Source organism: Lemur catta, chromosome 3, assembly GCF_020740605.2.
Source record: "Lemur catta isolate mLemCat1 chromosome 3, mLemCat1.pri, whole genome shotgun sequence".
Lineage (NCBI taxonomy): Eukaryota > Metazoa > Chordata > Mammalia > Primates > Lemuridae > Lemur > Lemur catta.
In genome coordinates, this window is record NC_059130.1 from 55,865,475 (window position 1) to 55,878,934 (window position 13,460).

At 39.7% G+C, this 13,460-nt stretch overlaps 1 protein-coding gene across 1 annotated transcript in view; it reads right to left on the reverse strand.

The window, feature by feature from the left end:
* Positions 1–13,460, reverse strand: part of LRRC8C (leucine rich repeat containing 8 VRAC subunit C) — a 77,049-nt gene that overhangs the window by 16,687 nt on the left and 46,902 nt on the right. The window lies entirely within an intron of this gene.

Sequence of the window (13,460 nt, forward strand, 5' to 3'; positions counted from 1 at the left end):
TGATTTCACAGCTTGGCACCAAGTGGGTATGCAATAAATATCAGGTAAATAAAAAAAATAAACCCTCCCCATCCCTACCCCGGCAAGGAGAACAAACCACAGCACCACAGCCATGGCAAGCGCACACATTCATATAATCAGATGCCAGTGAACGTCTGTCTGGAAATATTTGGCTTCAAACTACCTTCCTCTGAGATGAAACAATTCATTTTGCACATCCTCCAAATTGCTGAGTGATATCAGCCTTGTGATTCTTACTAAAGCCAGAGTTAAATGCTAATTCATTTGAGATACACAAAGAGAATGCCAGATCTGGGAGGCACCATCCCTTTATTCCTATGTAAAAAAAAGAAATCATCACATCTACATTAGGATCATGTCTACATTTTGATATTTTGCTTAATAAATGCTACTATCACTGTAAATACTGACACACTATCTTTTCTGAGAGTGAGGTAACAATATATACTATCAATGCTAATTTATTTAACCCCTAGTTAGCCTCAAACAGACTTTCCAGTCATCAAGGATGCTTTTATTTCCTGTATTTTAGTTGTATCTACATTGCATATTTCCCCCCACCTTCTTTTGAAGAAAGCTGCTCCAGAACAAATAAGGAATTAGGAAAAAAAGTTTCAAAAAATGAAGAGGGTGGGTGAGATTAGAAGCAGTCTCCTCTCATTCTGCTTCATAGCATTTTTCTATAAGCCATAAGGACATATGAATTAAGTGGAAAACATCCTTTTCAAAGTAAAAGTATGTGAGAAAATTCATGGATATATAAAAGCTATGGATAAACATTAGGAACATGAACATATATTTTGATTTATAACAGAGAAAATTTGTTTCAGTTGTTTGAAGAATTTGAAATATTTATCTATAATTATGCTCTTAAAATAATATAGGAAAAGCTCTTTTTGAAGCAACGCCCAGGAACTGAAATCTTAGTTCTGTACTCAGATGACTTATCTCTAGACACCCTACAGTGTACTGATAAATCTGTGAGCAGGAGTAGGATAAAAGAAATTGGGAGAGTTCAAAGAGAAACATAAATCTCTGGACTATCTTCAATGTATAAACAGCACAAAGATACAGATTTTTAAATACTAGAAGCATCCAAATAAACAAACAAAAAACTGTTATGAAAGGATTTTTCCACAAATGATTACTTTAGAAATTTACTGTAATAATTGAAGAATAATTTGCTATAGTACTCACTAAGTGAGATGGTGTCAACTGCCACACTGTGGTTTAACCTATGTGAAGGAATAGATGATATCAATTCGTAAGAGAATAGCTGTAATTTGTTGTGGCACCATATATGGCTTACAGTTAAGGCAGAGGTCATGGCAATTGGTAATCATTTTTGTATGTTGGATGGTAAGTGAATTTTTTTCAGTTACTATGCTTTTTAGAAGTTAAGATTATTTGAACTCCAGAAATACCATTAATTTGGATAAGACAGGTTCTACATACATTCCAGGCAAATTGATCTTTTAACATACAGGATGAATTTCATTTTGGCATTTTTCCTTTTTTCTGAAACTTCCAGATAATGGCTGATGTTTGGGGAGAAGTCATGACTCTTCTTTGTTCCTCATTTTTTTCCTAGGAGAAAGAGGGCTAGTAGAGATGGTAACTTTAAGGGAAAGTATTAAACCTTGGTGTCACAAATGGTTGAGCCTCCGAGTTCAAGTGACAGGGATTCTCCCTTGGGGTCAGAAACTCTCTCTGCAGAGTTTCTGTTGGAAGTCATCATTTTGAAGTCTCTCTTCTTCCTTAAAACTGGTGTGATCTGATAGGTCTAAAGCTGCCTCTCTCTTGGAAGTTGTTGGTGCCTGGGAGGGCCTAGGAGGAGGATAGCTCAGACAAGCTTTATGGAGAATCAATAAGAAATTAATTTCTCTTTTCCCTCTTTTCTCTTCCCTCTCCTCTCTCCCTTTTGCCTCCTTTACCCAGATTCCCCTTTTTCTTGACCTGAGCATGGCAGAGATTAAGGAGTAGAAAAATAAGCTAAGGAAGTTTCTTTCATTCCCTCTTCCCTTCTCTGGTCCAGGTATGCAGATTTTCAGAGGTTAGGCAAAGGAAGTCCTTGTGACTTATCTGAGGTCTGGCCTAACTCACCAGGACACTAACAGTGAGGTTTGGGGCCAGAGCCTTAGCTTTAGTTAAATGTTCTTCTGCCTGTTCTTGTCCTGTGTCTATGCCTACATAGTGCCTGTGAAGTCTTCTGGGAAAAGGAGGCATGTAGCTATAGGAATTTGGGCATTTGGTTCTGGATCCTAGACCTCTCCCAATCTCTGTTTGCAAAAGACACAACTAACCACTCTTATGATTATAAGTAGATGTCCCAAATGAAGAGGTGGCATTTTGAAGTTTATAATTAAAGAGACTAAATATAATAAATTTTTATTTTACCATCATTTCCTTTTTATAATAAATGGATGTGATGCCTATCCTGCTCATTTTATAAACCAGTATCATGAAAATATCATTATTCAAGAGGCACTAAATTTTAAACGACTTTTTAAAAATCCCTGAAAGACTAAAGTATCCTAAATAGTTAATGAACGTAAGCAAAGTTAATCTGAAAATTGGTTGTTTACAATGAAAAAAAAAAACATTTTTCCACATGAGAACACGCAGGATGTTACACTGTCAGGGTAGCTCATAAAATCCAATCCACAGGTACAAGGTCAAGTACTAATATAGTTACGGAACTTAGTCACTGCTAACAAGAAGGTCTGCTTTGGGATACTGGCAATATACTTCTCCATACAACATTAATATGAGCGGATAATCATCTGGATTAAAAAAAAAAACCCTGGTTTTCACCATGACAATTAACTAAAATTTTATTATAAAATAACTGTATATGGCCCAAACAAAATAAATTTTCATTGCTGTAAAATATATTCCACTAACATCACTGAAATAACTGTAACTTGCTCTAATGAGCTTAGTTTCTACAGCTTCTTAAGTTTCTTTGTCATAACAGCATGATTTTTTTTCCTGCACAAATTTTGGCTGCAGTCAGTCATATAAGTCTAGATTTGCTGACCTCTTATTAGCATGTTATTGCAGTATATTCTCAAAGGATTTTGGTTTCAAATTGTTACTCAAACATTAGGCCCTGTCACTTTGGCATTGGGTTTATGCTAATTATTCTAAGGATGAAGCCCTGGCCCTCCCTTCCAGCTCTGCAAGGGCTGTGGTAAATCTCTACCAAAGAAAAATCATTTGTTACTGGCTGCTTTTTTATACTTTTTGGGAGAGATCTGATTTTTCTTTCCTCCTCATTAATTACTCCCACACAAAGCTTTCCTCTGCCAGTTTATGATGCAGTCCTAGTCTGCATTTTTGTATCATTGTTTTTATTAATAAGATAGTTTAATGAATCCTCAGAATTGCAGAAACATGAACACATTCACTTAATAAACATTTCTCAAGCATCTGTTGGGTCTAAGGCACCCATGTGGGTACAAAGATGAATCACATGACTCTCGCCTATAAGCAACTTGACATCCGCCACACGCTGTGGCTCGTTAAGTGCCACCAAAGAAATAACAACTGCTTTAGTGATTCATGTGGTCCCAGGTCCCAAGGCATTGTAGGGTTAAATTCTTGGTCCTAACCCTGAGAAGTGTGAAACTGAACACTTAAATCTAAGACACCTAACATTTGTGGGAGCACAAATGCTCTAGGACACTAGATGATACACACTTGATTTGGGTCAATGTTTATCTCAAGCCTTAAAAGTGGACCCAAGCAAGAAAAAACTGAAAGGGGCCACTCCCCTTGTGTTTTTTGTACATGCCATGCTGTCCTCCTCTGCTCCCTCACGTGGACTGCTCCTCCTGCAGTAGCCACATGCCTCCCTCTCTCAGTTCCTTTTGTTCTGCTCAAATGTCACCTTTTCAGAGAGCACTTCCTAGACCACTCTATTTTGAAGCAGGACCTCCCACACTCTCCTTACACTGCTTTGTTTTTTTCAAAGCACTTATATCTGACATTGCATTTTAAATGCATTTGCTTGTTTCTTGGCAGGAATTGTTTCATTTTTTATCACTGCCTAGAACTATTAATATGTAAAGAACAAATGGGTCTCATGACATGTGGATTCTCCTTGTAGTCTCCCCTCTACCAGGCCATTCAATTTCTGGAAGGGTATCTTCAATAATAGAAACTCACCAACATGACATTCTCAGAAAGTTTTTGACTTTTTGAAAGTTTGGGTTTGCATGAGCTAATATATTCCTTCCTAAAACTTCTGCTATCGGTTTTATTTGTCCCTCTAGTATATATGGGATAAGTTGAAGTCATTTAAACTTTTCACAAGGCAGCCCTTCAAGTTCTGCCATCTGTTCTCATGTCCCCTTGAGTCTTCTCAACTTGAGGGTAAGCATACCTTCAGCCAGGCCTAATACAACGTTTTTTTGGTCCCTCTCCTCTACTGGTCACAATCTTTTAAATTATGGTCAAAAATGCCCAGAAATGAATGTAATTCAAAGGTCTCAGGCCCTTTCCAAGCACGTCAGATGCTCATGTACATCAGCACATGGCCAAAACGTGCATTTACACTTCTCCATTCACTCATCGCTCCATTCCACACATGCATTCTTTTGAGCATTTACTGACATGTGTCTGCTGCTGATTTCCATTCTAGGGATACAGGGATGAAGCTGACAGATGAGGTCTGGCCTTATGGAGTTTATGTTCTTATACGTTATAGGAAATTCTTCCAACTAGATTTTTGTTTTTTAAACAAAGGGAGATAAATCTTAGAACTAACAATTTTCTCACTTGTGAAATTTAGAGTTAACAAGTTTCCTACTTGTAAAATACAATTGAAATATTTGCAAAGAGACTTAAAAGTTTCCAGTTGGAAAAAAGGATGAGTTTTGGATAGGGCATCTGACTTGCACTCTATAAAGGAAATTAGAAGAAATCAGTTCGTAGTGTGGGAGTAACTGTGTGTGTTGGGGGGGGGTTTGGGAGAGGGAAACCTCAGGAGCAGAAGATTGAACTATCCATCCTCCTCAATGTGTAGTGTACCATCAGCCACCAGTGTATGCAAAGCCTTGCCTTTCCTTCTAATCCCCCAGCCCCTCTTCCCTTTCACCCCATATGCCATTCTAGTCCTCTCTACCATCATAAGCAAGCATTCTTCATATAAATTTTGGGAAGAGTTTCTCAAAAAATCGAATTAGAATTTTATAAATACTACTTTGAATTTATAAAATAATTTGCGAGGACTACACATCTTTGTAATATCAATTCTGTGCCACCCAAGGACAGGAAATGTCTTTCCATTTATTCAAAATGTCTTTTATGTCATTTATGTCTTAGACATGTAAAAGTTTTTTACGAAGGTCTTCTATATTCTTAGCTTAGTTCCTAGACATTTTAGAGTTTTTGTGGCTATTTTAAATGGTATCTTATTTTTTGTTAAATCTTTTTTCTTATTTTAAGATGTCAGGCTGCTACTTTATTTCAGGAGAAGAGTTCTAAGTCTATACATAGCAAAGATTATACGAGAATAATGACTGTTCCATAAAGCTGAGCACTGGAAAGAAGAGTTGTGCTCCTTTTGTATTTTATAAGCTTTTCTTTCTTTTTATTCCTTGAGAAAAGAAAAGCAGATCCCAGGATATTTACTGTAGTCTTGCCCTATGAGCATTTGAAAGCTGTTTCTTAAACCTCATTCTTAGGGCTGAGAAGAGTAAGAAGGGGGCAGGGCTGGTAGAGGGGCTCTGTTCTCAGACATCATGAGCTTCCACTTTGGGGAGGGATTCGCCATCTCAGCTGGATTATTTTTTCTTAAATCTTTTAGTTGGTATGTGTCTTTCTAGTTGGGAGTATTTTATTTCACATTTTAAAAAGTGCATACAAAACAATATTACTGGATTAATTTTTTTTACTACGTGAAACTAGATGTTCCAAAACAATAGGATTCATAAAATAAACATAACAAAAATGCAGAGTTTTATAAAGGAAAACAGTAGCATAAGGGAAGAAGGAGCAGCACTCATTATTTATATTAAACAGAAGACTCCATATACAGCCCAGAAACTTACTAGCCTACGATGAAAACATGTCGCAATGTTAGCCTAATCCTCAGCGCAGGGCCCCTATGTGGCTGAGAGGATTCAAATGTCACCAAGTGCTGTCAAAGGAACGGGAAAGAGAGGATATTTCGAGAGGAAGAAAGTGAGGGCAGTAAGTGGTAGAGGGGGTCTGTTTGCCTGATAGGATTAGAACATTGGGGAGGATCTCCAGGTCAAGGGCCCTGACTGGAAATACAAGGTCACCTCCCTCCATGTCGTAGTATGGTTATTTAATATGCAGATCTTTAAACAGAAGTTTTGAATGAGTCACACATCGAATCAACAACAGACACTAACTATATAGTCAATCTCATTTGCTTCACATAGAAAAAAGCCTGATACTCTGTCAGTACTTTGTTATTTGAGGGAAAAAATGTATTATTAAACAATCAATAGGCAACAAGATCATAACAATGCATAAGAGTGAGATAAAAGGAAATGTTCCCCATTCATTGACCGGCATCGGATAGTATGAGATGACCTAAGAAGAGCATTCAGATTCATGTCCTGTGTTGAACCCAAGAGGGTGAGGAGAAAGGCACTCATATATTATTCTTGTGGCCAGGAATTCACTGCACATTAAATTGTCAAGGTGATAGATGACAAGAAGTAAAGTTCTAGGGAAGATCAAAAGTATCAGCTTGAATAAACCACCATAAAAAGTAGGTCCTAACTAAGGCATATTTTTAGCACTAGATTTTACAGGGGTTTTGAGATAGTGTTTCTCTCAGCCTTCACCACCATCCCTACAAAGATGAGAAAGGCTGTTCTTTAAAATTATTTTCACCATCCAAATAATTTTTGTTTCATATTCCCCACAGATTGTAGTGGAATGGTGACATGTAGTAGATACACAGAAACTTTATAAAACATATCTTAGGTGAGGTCTTCATTTTAAGCCTACCCATTAGTGTTGTATGTTACTTCATCAGCATTCTGGATTTCACGTTAAACAATGGGCTAATCTAAGTCAGAATTTCTGGGCCTCCATCTATAATTCAAATTGGCAAAAGAAAAAGATCTAGAAATCCCAGATGTTATGGGACAGATGACTGTGGGAGGGGACTAGAAGGAAGAACTCAGGGCACATTATCAAAATGAACTCCTTTGAAAGCACTCTGGAATCTGTAATTTTTATTGCCTGTACCCTCCAGTGAACTACCTGTGAGCATTTCACCTGAAGACCATTTGCAGTGGAGCTGATGTTGATGGGTATAAATCAGAGAAGTGAAAATTAACTTTAGTCTGCACCACAAATCAAAGTGGAGATCAGCTCTGACCACCAAGCTCAGACGTCCCAAGCTCTTTAACAGTGTGACCCTACTTGCCACTTTGCTCACGGCAACTGGGCTAAGTACTCAGGGAGTTTTTATAGGTGGTCTCAAGTCATTGAAATCACTTGCTTGTTCCCTCCCAACCCCCCACACCAAACACAGAAAGCAGGAAATGTCTTTCCTATGTAACAATCACAAGGCAGGTCCCCTGGGACTTCCAGGGGGCTTGCATCTCCCAGTTCCTGTTTCTGGTTTCTAACTGCTAACTCTATATTTGGTAACAGATTGTCTGTGGGCTGTTCTGGATTTGGTCATAATATGATAACCTGGAGTCACTGAGCAGAGACCTAAAGCAATCTTATTTTTCCAGGAAGCAACGTGTTGACCTTTCAGGATTTGGACTATTTTATTGAGTATGTTGAGTTTTTTTTTTTTTGTGTGTGTGTGTGTGTGTGTGTGTGTGTGTGTGTGTGTGTGTGTGTGTGTGTGACAGAGTCTCACCTGTTGCCCAGACTAGAGTGCCATGGCATCACCCTAGCTCATAGCAACCTCAAACTCCTGGGCTCAAGCAATCCTCCTGCCTTAGCCTCCTGAGTAGCTGGGACGACAGGCATGTACCACCATGCCCGGCTAAATTTTTCTGTATATATTTTTAGTTGCCCAGCTAATTTCTTTCTTTCTTTCTGCTTTTTTTTTTTTTTTATTTTAGTAGAGACGGGGTCTCGCTCTTGCTCAGGCTGGTCTCAAACTCCTGAGCTCAAACAATCCACCCACCTCAGCCTCCCAGAGTGCTAGTACAGGCGTGAGCCACTGCGCCCGGCCAAGTATGTTGAGTTTTTGAATCATGTTGTTTATAGCACGAAGTTGGGTGTTTACACTACTGGTCCTTGAGGGTGTATGACTGTACAGGAATGGGATATGTAGGCTCCTACATTATCCTGGTTTATAGTGAGTTTATATTTGTTTCCTATGTGGCCTGATGTAATCTAAGGAATGCTCTTTATACATGCTCTTATTCCATGGCAGCCTTGAAAACAGCTACTTGCTCAGAAATGAATAAATATTTGTCAGACAAGTAAGACAAGAGTGCTAATTTTAATCCTTTTGCATCAGGGCAAGAAAGAATCAACACCCCTTTGATAGATAATAACCTCCTTCCTTCTCCAGTGTTTTCAAAGCTGTATAGTCCTAAACCTATATGAACCCGACCTTTTAAGAATAAACACATAATCAACTGTTACTTGGCACAGAAGTAACAGTTGGCACAGAAGAAAAGCAACTTACAAAATAGTTACTCAAAAAGCTGATGGATTACTATTTTATCATCCATAACTGCCCTTCTCACTCTACCTTAGATTTTGCTTTGTCATAGTTTGAAAACTTGCTTTGTAAAATAAGATCAGAAACAATGTACTTTCATTTTACAAAGGGAAAATCAAGGCATAAAAACATATTTTAACTATTTTAGTATCACCTTGGAAATGGGAAAGGAATTTGAGCTTCACAAAGAACCCTTTGTTTATAAAGTTGTCAGTCATTAAGCCAATTTTAGTGGATTATCATAGAAGAGCTAAAATAAGAACTTAAATTCCTCCCCTAAGGAACATTACTTTCATTAGTAATATGAATCCTGGATGGTTTTACTTTAATAATTTATACCATACATTATTTCATATTGCTGTAATCCTTACTATAGGTCAGAAGTTCTTCTTTTTTGTAGCAAGTATATAGTGAATAACCTTTAAAAAATCTAATCAGTAATTCAGAAAATTGATACTCTCTGTAACTTTCCATTTCCCTTTTGGTCATTTTGCACTTGTTTTTATACTGAAAGTCCTGTGTTACAAACTGAACTTTGGCCACACTATTTGTGCAGTGGTGATGGTTCCATAATATTAGATAGCACTGTGCACAGGAGTGATAGGCATACCCTGGAGAACCAGCCCGAGACTTGAATCCTGGCTGAATCCCTCTTGGCTTTGGGGCAAGCTACCTAACCTTCTATACTTCAGAATTCTCATCTGAAAAATGGGGCTAATATATTTCCACAGCTCCGTTCTGGGAACTGAATAAAGTAACATACACATTCTAGTACAGGTTCCCTTACCAGTGTTTCTTGATGGAAGTCCATTATCATTCTCGATAAAACAATTCTTCTATTGTGCAGGAACGTCTCACCCATTTCAGGATGTTTAATACCCCTGACCCTGCCCTCTAAAATGCCATCTGTGCCCTCTGGTCACTGTGCTGATCAATGTAGTCTTTGTGAAATGACACATACTAAATCTTCTGTTAATGCTGATATTTTTCCCTTCCATTCCTGTTTTAAATATATATATATATATTTTGGTTTTGTATACTCACTATTTGAGACTTTGCTCTATTTTTTCCTTCTCAAGTGGTTGAGATGACATTGTATTTAATGCTCCTGAGGTACCATCAAGGCGCTTATATGTTAGAAGGCATTTTTAAATATTTTTACCGTCTTTAGACTGTCAGCAATCTGAGGGCATAGGCTGTGCTGCATTTCTCTTTCAATGTTGAGCACCCCGCACGGTGCCTGATATATTGCTGGGCTCAGGGGTGTTTGCTGAATTGAACAGTATGAATTCTGAGCCCTGCAGCCTTCAATACTGTGCTGATGCAATATTCCTTCGGGGCATCTCACTTTTTCTCAGAACCCTGGCATCTCAGTCTACTCGTCCTGTTCCCAGTCAACTGGCATCAGATTTCTTTTTAAAGGCTATAGAGAGGAAACAGGCCTATGGGCGAAGGGCCCAGGTTGGGTAAGCTATCTGGGGAGAGGCAGTGACCACCGGAGGTAATGGTGGAGGCGCAGAGCAGGGTAGGGGCTCCAGAGGCTTCTGGACAATGGAGAGACACGGAAGGGCTGTGCTCCAGGGAGACCATTCTGGCCATTGCACAGGAAAAGAGGTTTGAGTTGTGCTTGAATCCTCCCCTGAACTCACCGCAGGCACATCTCCTAAAGGCTGTCCATCACAGACTTTTTCATAGGTACACTCTCGTTTTTATTCATTTTGTTCCAAGTTAACTACCAGTTCTTATAGATGTTCTGTGTCCTTTCTCTTTTCTGCACTTTCATCCTGCCATGGAATGTGTAAACAAGAGAAGCAATTCCTTGTGCTTGTTAGGCAGATCCTGCAGCAGTGCCGTGAGCTGTGGCACAGTAAAAAAAGGCAGATTTATGGTCCTCCTGTTGATCTGTGTCACCTCCCTCTACTATTAATATTTCCCAGATTGGCCTTCCCAAATCTTTGCCTTCCTCTTTGAGGTCCTTGCTCCACCGGCTCCCTCATCCTAACAATCTCTCAGCAGATGTGCTGCTTTCTACATCACCGAGAAACCAGAAGCCAGAAGGCCTGAATTCCCACCTTTCTGCCCTCCTCCCAAATATAATGCATTTGTGGCCATCATTCCCGTTCTGCTGGAAGATGCCCCTCCACCCAAATCAAGGGTAATCCTTCCCCCAGGATCCTGGATCCATCACCTCCTTCCTCCTGAAAATGACCATTCATCACTAACCCTAAACTCCCAGTCTTCTATCCAACTGATGGCTTAATATCTCCACTTTGAAGCTTAACATATATCTCAAACTCAACATGCTCAAAACCAAACTTTTCAAGTTGCTCAGGACTAAAAATCTTAGAGTCATCCTTGATTTCTCCTTTTCTCTCATATCTTACATTCAATCTTTCAGCAAATCTTGGTGGTTTTTCCCTCAAAACATATCCAGAAGCACTGCTTCCACCCTGGTCCAAACCATCTGATTTATCTGTTGACTGGATTAGCCTTCCGCATAATCCCTGGCATCCATCCTCACCCCCTGCAACATAATCTCAATGGCTAGTGTGGTCTTGTTAAAACATAAGTCAAACCATGACAATCCTCTGCTCAAAATCCTCCAAACATGTCCCATTGCACTAGAGCAAAGCCCAACCTTTCAGTGGCCTACAAGGCACTACGTGATCGGGCTCCCATCATGTCTCGGGCCTCAGCTCCTACTGCTCTTCTCACTCACACTGCTCTTCACACTGGCCTCCTGGCTTTGCCCTCAACAGGCTGGAGATACCCCTGCTTCAGGCCTATAATATCACCAGCTGGCTTTCTAGGTTCACCTTAACATTCAGACTTATTCACATCACCATAAACTTCATTTGGCCCCAGAATCACTTAGAAAGATACAGGATTAGAGTCATAACTTGCCGGCAAGGCAGCACAGGGTTTTCCCCTTTGGGAAAATCTTCACAACTGTCCACGTGGTGTCCACACTGCCACCCAGAAGCTAGTCCCTCCCTGAGTCTCTCCTCCCATATCATTTCAGGTGCAAGGACGAGATCCAACTTAGGCAGGTTCAGGACATACCCTGGCTTAAAAGCCTTGTGCTCCAAAGGAGCCAGTATCTCCTATAACTCAACACATACATCTTCAAATGTGTCAAGAAGCACCATTTAGTTACAAGCGTCACCACAATCACAGAAGTCCAATGATATGGCTTCCTATCTGTCTAGAGTGATCTCTCCCAGCCCAGACGCAGTTGGCCAATCAGCAATCAGTGGTCATTTATGCCATAAGCAATGCTGCCTAGTAACACAGTTAACATTCACTTCTTTTGGGTCTCCAGGGAAACAGAACTAGAAAGCTGAGAAAGTGCAGTCAATTCCTCTGCAGAAGGGGAAGGGTCCTGTTGACCCTTTGACTATGTGCCCTTTGCTCTTGCTGTTCCCCCTGGCTCTGGATGGCTCCTTCCAGGACATCTGCATGGCCTGCTCCTGTTCCTCCTTCAATTCCTTGGCCAAAAGCCACCTTCCCAATGGGGCCTTCCCAGGCCATCCTGTTTGAGAATTGCAACTCTTACCTCACCTGCTGGGACCTTCTATCATCCTTGCATGCTTTATTTTTTTCCCCATTGCCCTTATCATCTTCTAATATATATAATGTACTAATTGATTTTGTGTATTTTACTCATTTTCTCCCCTACAGAATTTAAGCTCCATAAAGCTGAGATTTTTGTCTTTTATTTTTTCCTCCTTCACTGGTAACTCTTGGTAGAACAGTACCTGACACACAGTAAGTTCTTCAACAACCATTTGTTCTATTTATGAATGAATTTATGCTCTTTCTTTTAGACTCTAGCATCTCATTGGCATCCTTTTTTGGGTGGGTGGCTGAGGGCGCAATATGTTTTCAGTGACCAAGTAAGAGGCAGCACGGTGTTAGGGACTAAGAACAGGGACTTTGGAACCAAATTGCTTGGGTTTGAATAAGGGCTTTGCCACCTACCTTAGGAGGTTTCCTTAACTTCTCTGTGCCTCAAGTGTCTCATTTGTAAATGTGGTAAGACCAGCACAGACAACTTAGAGTTGCCATAAAGATGAAATGAGTTAAAAATGTGTACAGTATTCAGAAGAGTGCCTGACACATAGGAAGCACTCTGTGTTAACTATTATTAAGATCAACTTTAACACATTGACTGCCACACTGGAAAAAATAATTGTTTTCCCTGGGGCCACGGTGTTTTATTAAAACAAGACAATCCTTTCTAATTTGTTATTTTTCATTGTTTTCTGTGTGTGAGTTATATGCAATGCAATCCACGTTTTTAGAATTAAATTGTCAATATTAATTGTAACAATAAGAACATTAACAAGTAAGATTTTCAAGAACCAACTACAGGGTTTACTTCATTCACGAGGCCCTGGGATCAAAACTAGCGTGAGTTAAATACAACTCACACGGCAGTCAATGTGTTAAAAGGACTTTACTTTCACTCTGTACCACTTCAGCTCTTTCTCTCTCTTCCTACCTCCTCTTCCAGCTGATCGACCTGAAGTCACATCTACCCAAGAGCCTCTACTTTAACTTCCATTCACTATTCCAACCACTGAAAGTAAGATTTCTAATGACCTAGTTGCTGCCTCTCTCCTTAGTCCGTGAGTTAGTTGAGTGCTGCCGGCCATCACTGACCATAGCTTCCTTTGACTACTGACACCCTCCCCTCTCCTGGTTGCCACCTGACCTAGCCGCTCCCCTTGCTCCTCCATTCACTCTTTAACATGAT